Below are 16,252 nucleotides of genomic sequence, written 5' to 3' on the forward strand. Positions count from 1 at the left end.
CCCATCTGCTCTAATGAATCAGCAATCATTGACCATGCACCATGCCAAATGTGCTTCTTATGCCTAGCGTCCACCTCATCAGAAGTGTGGTCTTTCATTTGGCAGGTTAGGTTGCAATCTGATGCATATGTAGGGCTCTTCCACACTTCATCTTTTCCCATGCCGAGAAAGCATGGGTCCGAGCAGTTTTCTGCATGTTCTGCACTTTCTAGGCATGGGTCTGAGCATGCCTTTACCCCCAGAAAACCTGCTCTTTAGCGCTAAATTGGAACAAATGGCAACCTGCGAAAAACCCAATTGCTGTTTGTTCTGATTCAGCACTAAAGATCGGGTTTCCTCGGGGGAAAGTGGTGGGAGAAACACAGGTGTGGATAGGTCCTTAACTTGGGAGTAAGTCCTATGGTTTATTTTGTTGTTGTGACCATCATGGTTATTTCAACCATCACTAAAAAGAAATATATGTCCTAACCATACTATGCAGAATGTGCATATAGACACGCCATTAAAAGACAGTATTAGCAGTACATATATATTTTGAAATGCAAACCAAAACACATGAGTTTCTATATTTCATTGACGATCAGATCTTTACAGTCTTTATATTATCCTAGATGAACATTCTTCTCAGTTTTTGGGTAGCAACCACAAATCTTACATTGAGTAAGTCCTATTGGAAAGAGTGATACTTGCTTCTAAATGAACCATTTGGGCTAAGAGAAGGTGTGTTTGTGTGTGTGTGTGTGTGTGTGTGTGAGAGAGAGAGAGAGAGAGAGAGAGAGAGAGTACGTGTGCATATACCTAAAATATCTTGGTTAATGCAAATGTTAATCTTTTATACCTTTATGCTCCTAATATTCTTTCTTGTCTTGTTACTCTGCAACAGTGTTGCTATTCCCCAAGAGTAATATCACATTAACTGGCAGCATGCATCTCAAAGGACATTCTTAGCTTTGTGGCATATATGATGCTGTGGTCTAAACCACTGAGCCTAGGGCTTGGCAATTGGAAGGTCGGTGGTTCGAATCCCTGCAACAGAGTGAGTTTCCTCCGTTGCTCGGTCCCAGCTCCTGCCAACCTAGCAGTTTGAAAGCGCGTCAAAGTGCAAGTAGATAAATAGGTACCGCTACAGCGAGAAGGTAAACGGCGTTTCGGTGCGCTGCTCTGGTTCACCAGAAGCAGCGTAGTCATGTTGGCCACATGACCCAGAAAAACTGTCTGTGGACAAATGTCAGCTCCCTTAGCCAGTAAAGCAAGGTGAGCGCCGCAACCCCAGAGTCGTTCACGACTGGACTTAACTGTCAGGGGTCCTTTACCTTTTTAATGTACCATTTTTATTAGCACAGAATTATTGGGCCTTGCTACAAAATGTCCTATTTTCATATTATTTTCCATACCAGCTCCCCCCCCCCAAACCCCATGGAAAACCAAAACTTCTGCCCAAAAGCAGCTATTTTGCTATATGCTTACCTAGGAAAACCCAGCTCAGAGGTAGCATCTGTTTTTAAGTAGAACCCACCCAAATTTCCAGCTGAGCTAATTGAGCCACAGGAGGTTAAACGGCTTAGCCATGAGGATGGGGATTAGAACCTCTAGCAGCCGCTTGTTTTCTCTCTCTTGGTTATTTAAGTGATTAGACCACACAGGATCTGTTGCTTTATGAGACATCCTAAATAACGGCTTCTTGTGTGAATGTGTGTGTTGCAGAGGGAGGCAGAGGGGCTTCTGGATGCAAAGGCAACTGTTTACAATGTGGCAACTCATATACAACTTGTATATCATAAAAAAGTGGGCCATAAAAGAAGCACATCAAATTCCACCTAATGAGCATGTTTCAAATGCTGGATGTGTGGTTTTTGTCCCCCATTCATAAGTGGTTTTCTAGATGACTGAAGGTCAGATCCAGACATTCACTGTCTGGAGCAGGCATCGGCAACCTCCAGCCCATGGGCCAGATATGGCCCATGGAGGCTGTTTATCCGGCCCACGGGCCGCCCATGAACCGAGCTGCCCGCTCGGCAAGTCCCTCGCGTGCTGCGGTAAACCAGTGCAGCGCGCCGCGGGGACTCTCTGAGCAGCGCCGGACATTGCGTCTACGCAGCCGCAGAAGTGATTTCTGGTGCTGCGGACATTTTGGAAATGGGCAGCCAGCACCGGAAATCACTTTTGCGCAGCCGTGGACATGCGCAGAAGCGATTTCTGGTGCTGCGCTGCCCATTTCCAAAATGTCCACAGTGCCAGAAATCGCTTCTGTGTGTGTCCGCGGCTGCGCAGAAGTGATTTCCGGTGCTGGCTGCCCATTTACAAAATGTCCGCAGCGCCACCGGAAATCACTTCTGCGCCTGTGCGGCCCATGTCTGGCCCACGGACGGTAGTCTGTGGGAATCCTCTGGCCCATGGGCAGAAAACGTTGCTCACGCCTGGTCTGGAGGAATACGTTCTGGCAATGGTGCTGTTCATGATTTTTTGTGCTAGAGCTAGTGGAAGGCAAGTGCTTTATAAATGTGTATAAACCTATGGACCATGAAATACTAAGCAGTGAGCAAACATGTACAGAAGTACATTGGAGGTGCCATCATAAAACAGGTTTAGAACATAAGGAGCAGCGTACAAGAGCTAGTGCAAGAGAAGGACACCTCTAGGGTTCAGTTCTTTTCTTATGCTAGAAGCCCAAGTGGAGTCAGAAAAAGCTGTATATAGACGATCGCCTCTGGATCCAGCCCTGAATGTTTAACATGCCAATTGAGCACAGCTTGGGTGGATCTTACACGGGGGGGCGGGGGCGGCGGCGCTATAAATAACACATTCAAAGTACTGTTTTTTGACTAATGTAGCTGAGTCCCTTATGGTCCTTGAAAAAAGTCTCAGTCATGGTAACAAACCACTGTGCTTCAAGAGCATTTGTTAGGATTATTTTGCATATAAAACAACTAGAACGTTGGAGCCAGGGGTGCCAACTTGAATAAAATATGGTGGGGGGCCCAGGTAATCGATCACATGATGCAGTGCACACACACCATTTGAATGGGAATGCCAATCAACTTAGTGGTGGCCTGGCCACCTCCACGGGTCTCTAGGAGTTGGCTCCTAGGATTGGAGTTGGGTTCCCTTGAAAGGATTTGATATTGTGTTTGCAGCGCTGATTCTCTAGGAAAGGTCCTAGCTCAGAGCTAGAGCAACATCTTTGCCTATAGAGGGTCTCAGGTTCAGAACCTCTAGGTAGGGCTGCGATTATGGTCTGCCTGAAACTCAGGAGACTTGCTGGTAGCCTGATGTGTCTGATGGTATATAGCACCCTATCATGTTCCTATTTTACATCCGTCTTATGACCCTAGGAGTGGCACGATGTATGTTATAGAAAGCCACAATGGATATGAGAATCTTTTTTCTCTGCTGCATAGTTGCTTCCCCCTTGATGACCCTTTTATGCTGTACTTCTTTACAACATCAACTTCATTGGATTGGTCATGTTGTTTGGATGCCTGATTATTGTCAGCCAAAGCAACTACTCTGTTCCGAACTTAAAAATGGAAAGCGTAATGCTGGGGGTCAACAAAAGAGGTTCAAAGACTGTCTCAAGACAAATCTAAAAAAAATGTAGTATAAGCACCGACAACTGTGAAACACTGGCCCGCGAGCACTTCAACTGGAGAACAGCCTTTACCAAAGGTGCCGTGGGCTTTGAAGATGCTCGAACTCAGGGCGAAAGGAAGAAACATGCTAAGAGGAAGGCACGCTTGGCAGACCCTCACCGTGATCAACTCCTGCCCGGAAACCTATGTCCCCACTGTGGAAGGACCTGTGGATCCAGAATGGGCCTCCACCATCACTTACGGACTCACTGTTAAAACCGTGTTTATGGAAGACAATCTACAAGTGATTGCCAAAAAAGAAGAAGACTTCTTTATGTAGTCCTGGGTGCTGCTTGGAACCTCTAATCTTTTGCCAATGAGAATCTATTAGGGAAATTCCTTTAGAAGTGAGAAATCCCAGCTGTGTTCATATATGTGTCATTCTCCCCGACTGTCACCTATTCCTTTTGCGAAGTGGCCTGTTTCTAATTAGGCGATTAGCAAAACACCCACCGTTATGATTGGCTGGATGTATGTGCAAAGAGGCTGGACCTTATTCACATTTGTGGAGCAGATGTAACAACATGATGTGTCCAAACATTGGATTCCACCCCCACCCCCCCTTTCTTCCTCTGTTGCATGTAGGGATTTCCTCTCTCCTTTTGTATTTCGAGGCAAACAATACTGTTGTTCAAACCAGCAAACAAAGATCAGAAACCTGGATGTAATTCTCACATATTGCTGAAGCCTTATCTTTCCTGATGTATGCCATGCTAAATAACTCCTCCTCTCCTATACCTTTCTGAAATGGGATGTATAACCCAAATGACTAAAGCAGTTTCCTTTAAGTTATTTAATTCCAGTTACGAATCACATTCTGGGAAACATCTCAAAGTGATTCAAATTTTAAAACTCAACAATGAAAATGCATGAAACAATTTCCTTTAAGTTATTTAATTCCAGTTACGAATCACATTCTGGGAAACATCTCAAAGCGATTCAAATTTTAAAACTCTACAATGAAAATGCATGAAACAGTTTCCTTTATATAAACAATTCAGGTCGAATGCAGATACAGACTGATAATCCATAGCCTTGAGCAGAATTTTAACCTTACAGCAGATCACTCCTTATAAAACTCCTGCAACTCAAATCACATTCAGCAACATTTACTATCTAACAGACAGTCATGGCCCCATGGTCACGCAGTGAGCTTTGTGGCTGGTGGGAATTTGAACCTAATTCTCCTCAATCCTAGTCCAACCCTCTTTAAGTACTATGCAAACTCAAAAAATGAGGGGTGCTAAAAAGTTGTAACATGATTTGGGACTTCAAAAGATGTTTTGGTTAAATTAATCTAATTTCGTTTTACTTGGTAAGTAAAATGTGTATTGAAATTGCATAGAAGCCATTAAAAATGATTGTCAAGTACTTGCAATTATTATTATTATTATTATTATTATTATTATTATTAGGCATTGCCTGACATTTTCAGAAAGTAAAATTATTTGGTTTTCTGAATGCAGTTTAGGTGCTTCTTCATTGAACACAGACTTACCAAGCTAAATGTTGTCCAATCATTAAAAAAAAATTAGCAGATTTGAATTCATCACACCCAAAAACACATTTTAAGGACCCTCGCTGAAAAAAATATGCCAAAAGTAAGGTCCACCCCTTAAAATGACACGCCCAACACTGTCACACTGGCCCTCATCTACAATGAGCATTTATAATCTATCTGATAAAAATCCCAACTATGCAACTTCCAGAGCCAAAAATGTTCATTCCTAGGAATAGCCTCTAATAAACTAGGAACCCTCTTAAGTCATTCACCTTTTAGAATTGTGATTGAGTCATCACACAAGGCTTACACTGCAGGTGAGTGTTCTATCGCCATCCCTCTGTGTCCATTTTCATCACCCATAAATTGGATGGTGGCTGCAGTGAGGACCCTCTTGTACCCATGAAGGGTCTATGTGCATTTTGGAATTCTGGTCCCCACCCACCAACACACACCCCAGGCTCCAAAATGTGTGGGGAGCCTCCCTCCACAGATATAAAAATAAAAGCCTCCTTGCTGCAAACAGTCACTTTCCAGATCACAGAAGTTGATGAAAATGGGGATGGGGTGGAGCTACAATTCTTTCCCCAAGGGCCCTTCCCTCATACAACAATTCACCCTCTTTTCTAACCCCAGGACTGAGAAAAAAAGAAGGCAACATTAGCAGATCAAAAATGTATCCAAATTGTGTGACGGCTCTACATGTTCCAAAAGTGATCTCTCCATTCTGCCCATTGCATATAATGAAAGTGGAATAGGGTGAATTGCTTAATATATTCAGGCTGCTACTCTTTGACACAGATTCTTGTCTCTTTCAGATGCATAACTTGGAGTTGCTATTTCCTTTGGTAATATGCTAATTGTTAATAGTATCAAATTTCACAATCCACATGTTATGTGCTTGCTTAACAATGTCTTGAGGCACGTGAAGTACTATTCAAATGAAAGTACAGGCATGTTACTATGTGCTCTGGGCTATGGTAGGCAATTATGGTTCATCAAGTACAGTACGACTTGTCCTTAATGTTTACTTATATTTAAAGGAAAAGAAGATAGCTTGCAGCAGTGATATTTGCCAAAATGAAACGTTAGTGCAATTCCCACGTGTAAACGAATGGCTTTTAAAAAGTCTTGTAGGAAAATAATTCCCTCCCAACACCAAAATAAAATGGAGGTAGTTGTGGATTTCTGGTCTTTTCCAATACAACCAGTGAAAATAAGGATTTTTAAAAATAATGTATGGCAGTTTAGTGCTTTTTAGGGGTGGTCGTTGCAGTAGTGTTGTTGTTTTTACATGGGTCAGAGTAACCTTGTGCCTTGTAATGGCTTCAAAGAGAGTGATGACAATCTGGGCCCCTGTCTACCCAACAAACTATCTATCTATCTATCTATCTATCTATCTATCTATCTATCTATCTATCTGAACACTTAGTGATTCCATATAGACATCACCAGAAATCATGGTTTGCACTAACCACAGATAATAACCTGAGACGTGGTTTCTGCTTCCAAACATACAAATTATAGTTAGCATTTCTTGTCTACTTTCAGTTTCATATGTTTACTAGGGTTGCCATATTTCAAAAAGTAAAAACCAGGACACCTCGAAAGTTGTTGAGCTTCTCTAAGATCCAGGACAAAGCATTATCAGAAATCCCCCCGCCCCCGGACATCAATTCTGCCTTTGAGATCCCGGTAATGTCTGGGACTACTCTATTCCGAACTTAAAAATGGAAAGCGTAATATTGGTGGTCAACAAAAGAGGTTCAAAGACTCTCTCAAGGCAAATCTAAAAAAAAGTAGTATAAGCACCGACAGCTGGGAAACACTGGCCTGAGAGTGCTGCAATTGGAGAACAGCGTTTACCAAAGGTGTCATGGGCTTTGAAGAAGCTCGAACGTAGGACGAAAGGAGAAACACGCCAAGAGGAAGGCACGTTTGGCAAACGCTCACCTTGATCAACACGCGCCCGGAAACCTATGTCTCCACTGTCGAAGGATGTGTGGATCCAGAATTGGCCTCCACTGTCACTTACGGTTTCATTGTTAAAACCGTGTTTATGGAAAATAAAAAAATTCCTTCAGTAGCACCTTAAAGACCAACTAAGTTTTTATATTGGTATGAGCTTTCGTGTGCATGCACACTTCTTCAGATACACTGGAAACAGAAGTGCCAGACCCTTATATATATACAGAGGGTGGTGGGGGTGGGTGGGAATGGGTGATGGGCTGATGGGAGTGGTAAACCTGTGGATGGCTGTTAACGGCTGCTGATGACTGCAATTAGTCCTGGGGGGGGAAAGCAAGGGCTGAGGCGCTAAAGAAAGCTTGATCATGCATAATGAGATAAGAATCCGTTGTCTCTATTCATCCCAGGTGGCTCCATGGTTTTAAGCTTGGTAATGAGTTCCAATTCAGCAACTTCTCTTTCCAGTCTGTTCCTGAAATTTTTCTGTAATAAAACAGCTGCTTTGAGATCTTGTATAGCATGTTCTGGGAGATTGAAGTGTTCTCCTACTGGTTTCTCTGTCTTATGGTTCCTGATGTCAGATTTATGTCCATTTATCCTTTGGCGTAGGGTTTGGCCTGTTTGTCCAATATAGAGAGCTGAAGGGCACTGTTGGCATTTGATGGCATACACAATGTTAGAAGATGAGCAATTGAATAGTCCTGAGATGGTATGTTGGATGTTGTTGGGGCCAGTAATGATGTTGTCCGGGTGTATGTGGCAGCAAAGTTGGCATCTGGGTTTATTGCAGGCTCTGGTACCAGTGTCCATGTTAAGTCTGGTGGTTGTATTATTGTGGGTGAGGAGTTGTTTAAGATTGGGTGGCTGTCTGTAGGCAATGAAAGGTCTTCCTCCCAGAGCTTGAGAAAGGGATCTGTCATTGTCCAGGAGAGGCTGTAGATCTCTGATGATGCGTTGTACTGTTTTAACTTGGGAGCTGTATGTGATGACTAGTGGTGTTCTGTTATTTTCTTTTTTGGGTCTGTCTTGCAGCAGGTTCTCTCTAGGTATCAGTCTGGCTCTGTTGATCTGTTGTTTAACTTCATCAGGTGGATATTTTAGTTCTAAAAAGGTTTGCTGTAGATCTCTTAGGTGAGATTCGTGTTTATGGAAGACAATCTTACTTGGCTACAAGTGATTGCCAAAGAAGTAGAATAATGTCTGGGGAAATCTGGATGTATGGCAGCCCTGTGTTTACTGCTGACCCCATGGTGTTGTATGCTCTGGAGCAGGCACCCCCAAACTGCGGCCCTCCAGATGTTTTGGCCTACAACTCCCATGATCCCTAGCTAACAGGACCAATGGTCGGGGATGATCGGAATTGTAGTCCAAAACATCTGGAGGGCCGAAGTTTGGGGATGCCTGCTCTGGAGGAACAGCATTGGTTTGTAACTATGGTTTGTAAAGTAGGGCACCATGCAAACCATAGTTTATTTTTCTGGTTCATGAGTCTCTTGCACAATGTGGCCTGTGATTCATGCAACACCTTAAATAACTGTATAGTCATGCTTTATCGAACAAGGTTTGATGTGATGCCTGAATTGAACCAGAGGTTGAAGTGTTTACATGGCAATTATGCAGGTACCTTATGAGTCCAAGGCTTAGACTTGATTTAAAATTCGTAATAGGGAATGGCTTTTCAGTGACCCCCCCCCAATATGGTTTATAGAAGGTGATGACCACTGAAAAGCCATCGCCTATTGAAATTCTTCAGATCCCTGGCATCATGTTTAATACACGTGTGCTGCCTTTACTGCATGTTGAGGGACTTGGGTGGCACTGTGGTCTAAACCACTGAGCCTCTTGGGCTTGCTGATCAGAAGGTCAGCAGTTCGAATCCCCATGACGGAGTGAGGTCCCGTTGCTCTGTCCCAGCTCCTGCCAACCTAGCAGTTTGAAAACACGGCAGTGCAAATAGATAAATAGGTACCGCTGTGGTGGGAAGGTAAATGGCGTTTCCGTGCACTCTGGTTTCCATCACGGTGTTCCGTTGCGCCAGAAGCAGTTTCGTCATGCTGGCCACATGACCCGGAAAGCTGTCTGTGGGCAAACGGCAGCTCCCTCAGCCTGAAAGCGAGATGAGTGCCGCAACCCCATAGCCGCCTTTGACTGGACTTAACCATCCAGGGGTCCTTTAGTGCATGCTCACAATAAGGAACTTTTAAACATGGTGTGTGCCACTATAACAAATGTCATTTTAGTAGCTTCCGAGAGCATAAAATGTTTCTCTGCTGGGCATTAGTAGATTGCTGGAGGCCCTCAAAGCCTTGCTCTCATACACTGGTGGAGGAAGAGGAGTGTGTGGGGAGCACACCACCCCCGGCAGCGCGATCCCAGTGGGGTGCCATCATGGCTCCCCCCGCCCACGCTTGGTGCCCTGCCTCACCCCCATGACATGCGCCAGCTCCACCCTTGCCTGCTCTCCACCCCCCGGTGCTGGAATATGAAGCTCCGCCACTGTAAGGGATCATTATATGGACCAGACCAATAGTGGGAAAGGGTTTCCTTTTCTTTCTTTCTTTCTTTCTTTCTTTCTTTCTTTCTTTCTTTCTTTCTTTCTTTCTTTCTTTCTTTCTTTCTTTCAATAGGTATTGAGGTTGGGTAACAGGGAACCAACGGAGGTCAAGGCAAATTGAGACAGAGATGGAGAAGGTCATATGTGGTTTAATGGATAGCTAAGAGGAGGCTGTGCTATTTATGGTAAATGGACTCGGGCTATTCACAACTGAATGTGCTTACTATCACTCAACTTGGAACTGGAAGAGTGACTTACCATTGTTACCGTATTCAATTTTCTTTCTTTTTTTTAAAGAAAAGGCATTATGGGAATGCTAAGGTATCTTTATGGGAATAGTGTTTCAGACGAATGCAGTATCTCAACCGGTAACAATGATGGAGGACAATTTCCAGATGTTTAAATGCTTGTCTTGGCAACGAGAAGGAATACTGAAACACGTACTGGCCGAATGAGAAAAAAAGGAAGTGAAACAGTGATGTACGAGGCACAAGAGCTCATAGAGACTGGCACAATAAGCAGAATATGCAAAAGAGAGAACAGATGCAGGGTGTAGGAGCCAACAGAATCATTTTGGTGCCCAGAATACATGCACTGTTACAGCTATAATTCATACTAGATAACAGAGAACAATTGCTAGTCTATTTTTATCCATTTATTTGGCTTGGGAATTATAGCCAAAGGGGAATTTCAAAGGTGCCTTCTTATAATTCATCCACACAGAGTAATGGTGCTTCCAAGTATCTTCTGAGCGATACTTTGTGCAGGTAGTTGAGGATTACATCTGAATATCTATGCTGCAAACCAGGATATGTAGCCGTGGTTCTAAGTGGGCTTACTACCTCTGGTTTGAATTAACCATGGCATGCAGGGGAGACCTGGCAGCATTTTTGAAGAAATGCCAGTTTAGAAATGGGATATTTAGAGTATTGAGGCATCAGGCATCAGGCAACACTTAACTTTTCTTGCTTGTCATTTCTCTGCTCCCAAATGCCCTCCAAAGTGACTGGCCCTGGTGGAGTTCGAAAAGCATGTTTGCCTCTGCAAAGGGTTAAGCATCTCTCTCACACACTTATTCTTCACTACAAAGAGTATTTCATCGTCATCATCCACAGCTTCAGCACTCAGTTACATGCAGATAATGTGGACCCAGGTGGTGCTAGGGCTTGCTGATCAGAAGGTTGGTGGTTCGAATCCCTGCAACGGGGTGAGCTCCCGTTGCTCGGTCCCAGCTCCTGCCCACCTAGCAGTTCAAAAGCACATCAAAGTACAAGTAGATAAATAGGGACCGCTCCGGCAGGAAGGTAAACGGCGTGTCCGTGCGCTGCTCTGGTTTGTCAGAAGCAGCTTTGTCATGCTGGCCACATGACCTGGAAGCTGTCTGCGGACAAACGCTGGCTCCCTCGGCCTATAGAGCAAGATGAGCGCCGCAAACCCAGAGTCGGACATGACTGGACCTGATGGTCAGGGGCCCCTTTACCTTTACCTTTAATGTGCACTTAGCTTCTATGCTAATCTTGGTCAAATCAATCACTCAGGCCCAAATTAGATGTCATATGTAGTCATGCGTATCCTTTCTCAAATATTTCCTTTTTTACAATTAAAAGTAGCCTTTGGAAAAGCACCTTTGAATGGAAGGGCTGTTTGTGTGTGCAAAGTTACCTTTCCAAGCTGCCTGCATGGGAGAAGTTAGATAGATGCATGTATGTATTTTCCCTGTGGGCTCTCTGCGTGGAAGAGAATTGAAGGGACAAACAACCATCCACAAATGAAAGGGGTTAAACAGAATCTTCTCATCCAAGGGTATGTCAAAACTTTGGCCCTCCAGAGGTTGCAGAACTGCAATAAAATTTTGTATGCATGCCGAACTTCCACCAGCCCCCAGCCAGTATGGACAATGGAGAGGGATGATGGCAGCTGTAGTTCAGCAACAACAGGAGGACCAAAGGTTCCCCACATCTTGGCTTCAATGCACAGCCTTCTGAGACTACTTTTGGTTGTAAAAAAATGGAATGATACATGCAATTGCCTGTCTTGTCTAGTTTGGGCTGCTGCTTAATCCAGACTGGTCATGCTCTCTGGCCAAACGGTTGACTGCAGTTATCACAAATGCAGTTAAAGACGATGCGATCCCTGCAGATGGAGGGCTGTAGTACTTGCCCCAGCCGTTCTTGATTATGCGGAAATCCCCAAGGGCAGGAGTGGGCAACATTTCCCAGCCCAGGGTCTGCATGCTAATGGGGCCAAAACTGGGGCAGAGCAATAGATATGAAATTGATCTTTGTACGGTAGGTTCATTTCTACACTGATGCTCACACACCCGCTCTAATGTCCTTCCGGGCAAGCAGGATTCATTATCAGATGTCAATGACGCATCCCACACAGGCAAAAACAGTCATGGAAGATGTGCTGCAAGGCCTGTGAGGGGTGTGGCTTGGGGGAAAGGGTGTGGCCAGGGAGGGGGTGTAGCTTACGGAGACTGCTGCAATGCACTCCATTTGGGGCTACTTTTGAAAGTGACTCAAAAACTACAACTGATCCAGAATGCAGCAGCTAGACTGGTGACTGAGAGAAGCCACTGGGACCATGTAACACCCGTCCTGAAAGACCTACATTGGCTCCCAGTACGTTTCCAAGCACAGTTCAAAGTGTTGGTGCTGACCTTTGAAGCCCTAAACAGCTTTGGCCCTGTATACCTGAAGGAGCAGCTACACCTTCGTTGTCCAGCTCGGATGCTGAGATCCAGCACCAAGGGCCTTCTGGCAATTCCCTCAGTGCAAGAAGCGAGGTTACAGGGAAGCAAGCATGGGCCTTTTCGGTAGTCATGCCCATCCTCTGGAATGCCCCCTCAGCAGATGTTAAACAGATAAACAGCTATGTGATTTTTAAAAGACACCTGAAGGCAGCCATTTTTGGGGAAGTTTTTAGGGATGTATTGTGTTTTTACTATTTTTTTGTTGTGAGCTGCCTAGAATGGCTGAGGCAACCCATTCAGATGGGTGGCATATAAATATGTTGTTGTTGTTGTTGTTGTTGCAACGGCTGGACAACTTTAGGTTCTCTACCACTGGCTATGGGGGAGAAAACCAGATGACATCATTTAGCTTCCCCTTACTGTTGCCATCTAGACACTGCCACAGCGCTCACCATGGTGCCCAGAGCCATTAAAATTTCTAGACTGGTCCAAGCAAATCAAGCCGGTAAAGGCTGACTCTCAGCAGCATGACTGACTTGGGATTTGAAGGGGTTAATCAAGGCTTTCTGGAAGGTTCTGTATGGTACTTCAGCTAAGTCCTGCAAAGGGCAGGCCATGATACCTCTTTCCCTCCTGGCTTTACAACCGACTGAAGTGAACCCAGAGCTGATATTTGAAGCACTTCTCATCTCTTCAAGGGAAGTAATAGTACCACTGTATTCTGCTCTGGTCAGACCTCACCTGGAATACTGTGTTGAGTTCTGGGCACCACAGTTCAAGAAGGATACTGACAAGCTGGAACGTGTCCAGAAGAGGGCAACCAAAATGGTCAAAGGCCTGGAAACGATGCCTTAGGAGGAACGGCTTAGGGAGCAGGGTACGTTAAGCCTGGAGAAGAGAAGGTTAAGGGATGATATGATAGCCATGTTCAAATATATAAAAGGATGTCATATAGAGAAAGGTTGTTTTCTGCTGCTCCAGAGAAGCAGACACGGAGCAACGGATTCAAGCTACAAGAAAGAAGATTCCACCTAAACATTAGGAAGAACTTCCTGACAGTAAGAGCTGTTCGGCAGTGGAATTTGCTACCAAGGAGTGTGGTGGAGTCTCCTTCTTTGGAGGTCTTTAAGCAGAGGCTTGACAGGCATATGTCAAGAATGCTTTGATGGTGTTTCCTGCTTGGCAGGGGGTTGGACTGGATGGCCCTTGTGGTCTCTTCCAACTCTATGATTCTATGATCTCTTCAATGATATTTACCTTGGGGTTGTCTCGGGATCAAAGCGACTATTCTATCAGCAATGCTTCCGTGACTCTTTGGTGCTTTCCAAACTGCTGTGGAGCTAAGCATGAGTTCCCACAGAAGCTCTGTTCTGCAGTGTCCAGTTTCCTGTTTGCACCATCAGGAGAGGCAAGAGGTATGAATTTGCTTATGAGCCTGCAATGCAACAGTAGAGGAATTTCTCGGTGAATGCTAATAGGCTGGCTAGTTGCCTGGTCCTCAGTGCTTTGTTTAACTTGAGCCCAGAAGGTCCGGACTGAATTTCACCCTAAGGGCTACTTCAAACATTTTTGGGTAGGAAATGTGTCACATTCAGCCCCATGACTAGAGCTCTGACCAACTGGGGGTTCCTAACTAGATTATTCTCCTGGCACAGAGAATATAGTTTGTTTTGTTTTTAAAATTAATTCATTCCCTTCTTCCTTATTCCCATACTTTGCTTTTCCCCATGTGCTTGAAGACGTTCCTGTTTTCCTGAATTAGGTGAGATTAAGCATTTTCTAATCTCTCCCTCCAAATAAAACAAACGTTACAATTTAATGCAAATCCCAGGATACTAGTGACCTTTGGCTGCAGATAATAACATTCCTCTTCAAGCATTCAGCCTGGACATCTGAAGGATAAATGGGGAGAGGGGGCGAGTCAGTCTTGCTCTCAATACTGCCTGGTGCATCCCTTCCACTCTCATCCTTGCTTTATTCAGCATGAAACTCTGACGGGGGCTTGTAAATGTGTTCAGGTGAATGTACCTACAAGCCTTTTTTGGCAGTGAGGAGCTCTTATTTGGGTTCCCAATTGTGAGGAGACCTGTGTAATCTTAGCAGGCCTTTAAACATGACGGCATGGAGTTCAAAGTAGCGCTGATGAGATAGTTCTGTCACCGCAAGAATTTTGGCTTGTCTGATGGCATCATCTCCCCTCTACTCCCTGCCATGCACTGTTCTGGGGCTTCTCCCAACTACCCAGAGCCAATTTGGGGAGGAGGAAGGAGAGTGGGAAAAGTTGTTGTGCTAGTGGGACTCAGTGTTGTGAGTTGCAACTACAGTGGTGTCTCGCTTAACGAATGCCCTGCTTAACAAAATTTCCGCTTAACAAAAGGATTTTTCGAGCAGAGGTTGCCTCGCTAGACGAATTCATTTTATGAAATATTCGTCTAGCGAATCGTGGTTTCCCATAGGAATGCATTGAAATTCAATTAATGCGTTCCTATGGGCAAAAAATTTTTTTTAAAAAAAAATTCAATGCATTCCTATGAGATTCGCTAGACGAATTTTTCGTTATAAGAAAAGACCCGTGGAACGAATTAAATTCGTCTAGCGAGGCACCACTGTACTTAGTTGAATCTGGCCGCCGCATTAGAGGTTTCGAAGATGTTCTCTGGCAAATTGGGTGTGATGTGGCTTTGTAGACACCTCCAGGGACATTTCGCTCTGTAATGTGCAGGCTTGTCAGCCTGTGGATAGTCTGTCGCTGTATTCATTCACAGTGCGGCTGGGGTTAGGAAACAGCATGGTTTCAGCTCATGGGGTGGTATGTGCTGAGTGAAAGTTTCCAATATCAGAAGAAGCCCATATGCAGAAACATCCCTCACCTTCAAAATCTTGTAATGCGTTTTAATATTTACAGTATAGCGCAATGTGAATTTTTGGCATAGCGGACTGACCAAAATGGGAGTGTGCGGAGATATACAGCAGCCATAAGATGATACTTAACATTGGGCGTATCAGTTGCATGGCTCGATGACTTAGTTCCACAATGCACATGCTATGGTAGAATAAGTTTGCCAGTAATGACCAGTGTTGAGCTTTTTAATGTTTACCTCACCCAGCAAGCAATTACAGAAATTATAGTAACCATAACAACAGAGTGCACATATAAACTATACACTGCGGAAGGCTTATAAAGAACTTGTGCAGCAGCCGAGCTCATATTACAGAGTCTGTATTTTCAAGCATGCTACCCCCTATGTTAAGCATTCCACAGATAGTACTGAAAACTAGGCAGTGTTCAAGAGCTTCTAAGTCACTGAGTGATAAGGATACATTTACATTGTTACTGAATGGCTGTGAATATTTACGCCATTCATGAGAGGAGCATAAAGACGTTTTTGTGGCACAGTGAATAATGTAATATTTGTGCTCATGAGATCCAGCTTCATATCCCACCATCTGCTTACTGGAAGTCTCCGGACACCCCATTTTCTCTCATCTGCTGTTATCTCTCTGTAAAACCAGGAATGCCAATGGTACTTTATGGTAGATATGTGAATAAAATATGGGAAAGCGATCTTCTAAACATTCTAGAGATCTTTGGCCAAGCCAAGGTGCTGCAGGAGTAGAGATGTAAGTAGGCACTGATTTCCATCCAACCCAAGTTCATGTCATGCAGCAATGTTTCCATTCCACTGTGGTTTGAATTCCAACAAAAGCAAAACAAAACCCTGTTATTTGTCTTGCTCTCTGCTGTGAGTGGAATTTTACATAATTATTCCACACCATTGCAAAGGAAATGCAATATGAAGGTCAGGAGACTTTGTCAATTGCATATCACGGACGGAAAACAACAGCAACAAATATTGATGGTATTTGCTGGATTGATTTCCGTTCCAGACATGGGATGAGTAAGT

General features: G+C 44.2%; 1 protein-coding gene across 1 annotated transcript in view; it reads left to right on the top strand.

Moving 5' to 3' along the window:
* Positions 1-16,252, top strand: part of COL5A2 (collagen type V alpha 2 chain) — a 161,711-nt gene that overhangs the window by 10,334 nt on the left and 135,125 nt on the right. The window lies entirely within an intron of this gene.

Source organism: Zootoca vivipara, chromosome 1 (assembly GCF_965207765.1).
Source record: "Zootoca vivipara chromosome 1, rZooViv2.hap1.1, whole genome shotgun sequence".
NCBI classification, from domain to species: domain Eukaryota; kingdom Metazoa; phylum Chordata; class Lepidosauria; order Squamata; family Lacertidae; genus Zootoca; species Zootoca vivipara.